Here is a 2739-nt window from a genome sequence, read left to right on the forward strand (position 1 = left end):
CCTGGGGGGCACCACACCTGCAGAGGGAACCACAGAGCCCCCATGCAGCTCAGGCAGGCTCCAAGGGTCAAAAAAAAAAAAGATCAGGCTCACTGCTTTTCTTGGGCTGACCTGCCTTCCCAGGCTGCTGCCAGGCTGCCTGCACAGGCTTCCTGCACAGCCCCTGGGCTGCATGAAGCCCAGTGCTTTGCTCTGTGGCTGTAGGGCAGCAAACTAAAACCCCTCGGAGGAGTTCTAGTTTGCTGCACCCCAAGTCATTTAAGGCGCATTACGCTGCCAAATTTGCTACAGCAGCTGGAATTACTGTGCAATACGCCACTGACTCATGCAAACACCAACACCATTAAAGCGGTGCAAAAGCATTTAATCTGCTTTAAAGTGTCATACACACATGCCCCTCATTTCATCTACATATGGCCTAAATCCACTTAGGTACTCAATGGGTGGAATAGGATTGTGTCCTATGTCTTCACTGTAGCTTTTAACATTGAACAAGTTATCTAGAGACAAAAATCTAGTGAAAACTCATACAGTTAGTTTGCACCTTGATGGAGCAAATTTAGATTCAAAGCACCTCTTGGAAAATGCCAGCTTAGTTTTCATTGTTTTTTTGGCTATAGAGAAATAAGAGCCCGATTCTGTTGTAAAGAACTCAGGAAAACAACAGGGTCCAGAATGATTTTGATACTCTAAAGTCCTATTTAAAATCTCCAGGTTTCTCTTGAAGTCTCTGGGTTTCTCTAGTGAATTGTATGTAGGTGTCTGCACACTTAACTGTGCAAGTACTGAGTGCTACCCCTATGGCACCCTTAAAAGGATCTCTTTAGTTGAGAATCACTGAATTAAGGCCATCCTTGTGTCCTAACCTTAAATTTAATCAACTACCTAAACTGGGTAAAAACAAACAAACAACATAGGAGAAATGAAATGTACTGTGTGTGACAAGGACATGGCCACAACCAATCTATTTACTGGGCCTCACCAGATCAGGTAAAGTCTCACAGACCCAAGTCTGTGGCTGAGAATGGTGAAGCTTTTAGACGTGCAACAGTAGTATTCTTTCTGACTGGTATAGACCTGCCTGCAGGGAAATGGATCCCACCGTAATGTGAATATAACAGCAGGAGGAACTGGGGGCTGGGGGGCAAGGAAAAAAAGAAGAGGAAGTTTGAGGTTGGAATAAGGGGAAGAGAGAGCAGCAAGCAGGTGGAACCTGGTCAGCCCTACACTGAGTTACATAGCCAGCACAGTGGAGCTGTATCTCCCAGCACAGTGGAGCTGGAGATCACACTCGCTGTGTCAGCCAGGACTGCAGCCTGAAGGAGCTGGACTCAGATTTGGGGGCAGCTGAAGCCTGCTGTTTGAGTGCTCTAGGAACTAAAGTCTTGTTTGGGTATACCTCTGGGGGCAGGGAACGGGTTGAGGGGGAGAAGGATTAAGGTGCTGTTACCACACTGTTGATGTCTTTACCTTTTACCTGTTCCCTCACGTTGGCTTGTGACCCTAATCCTTTTGATTTTCTGTATAGAAGTGGGAACTCCCCCTTGCTTCCTGTGCCAGTTTCTGGGGCTGTGGGGTTGGCACACCACGCTTTTGCATAGCTCTTTTGCTCTCTCCCTTCTGAGCCCTTTGCTTGGGCAAAAAAAAAAAAAAAAAAAAAAGGACCTAAAAGAGACAGACAGAGAGGGGAGGCAGGGGTATTATCAGCTGGTAGGCTGCAGAAACAGGCTGTAAAATCTGTTCTTGTAGGAAACTGGGGAGGCTGAAATATTTCAGGGGCTTTAGGAATATTGGTTTTAGCTGTGTTGGTCTAAAAGCATATGCAAACAAAACTCCTGCTTCTGCCTATTGTCTGTGCCTCTTTTGTATACAGGTTTCCCTTTGCCAACCGCTGTGGTTAGGTTCCTGAAAGTTCCCATGCTTGGCAAAACCATGCCTGGCAAGGCAAAAGGCTTATGGGAAACATGGCAGGTGGCAGGCCATGGAAAACTGCAGTTATTCAAAACTATATACTGTGGTAGCCAAAATGGTATATAGAATATTAAGTGTGGATACTCAAAACCGTGTTTGGCAGGGGAAACCTGTACTCACAGACCAGCCCTTTTAAAAATGGACCGTTATACCCAGGGGAAACCCTACCATCTTTTAACTCCCCTGTGCAAGACAAAGTTTCATTTCTACCTGGGAGAACTCTTACAATCTTTGAATTCTCCTTTGCCCGAAGAAGGGCGTTTGGGCCCGAAAGCTTGCGAAGAAAAACCTTTTCTTGCTACTATTTAGTTCCTGTAATAAAAAACAAAAGTTTTGTTGCAGGCCTTAGGTGCCCTGCCCCCAGGACCTTTTTACACATGTATTTGTCGCAGCACCAGGCGCTTTGAAAAGCATCCGGCACTGCGACACATGGTTGTACAAGTGGTGAAATGCACGTTAGCACTGAAAAAATGGTGGTTGCATGCTTTTGAACAACTGCATCGTGGCACAGCGCAGCGTAGGTTGCCTCATCTTGTGTGCGTAGCAGATCTATATTGTGTTGCTGAAAAAAAAAGTATATGTATAAATGCTCCCAGTGCGCTGGGGTGCTCTGCATGGAAAGGGGGCACCCGGTGCGCTAAAGCCACAGAACCTGGAAAGGAAAGGGCATACAGCCCAGCACCCGCCCTGTTGTTCTGATCCCACCCTCGCGCTACTTCTCAGACGGGACCGCTAGCTTTCCCCTGGCGCTCCCACCATGGCGCATGC

The sequence above is a fragment of the Crocodylus porosus genome, unplaced genomic scaffold (assembly GCF_001723895.1).
Source record: "Crocodylus porosus isolate Cpor-Errol unplaced genomic scaffold, CroPor_comp1, whole genome shotgun sequence".
NCBI classification, from domain to species: Eukaryota; Metazoa; Chordata; order Crocodylia; family Crocodylidae; genus Crocodylus; species Crocodylus porosus.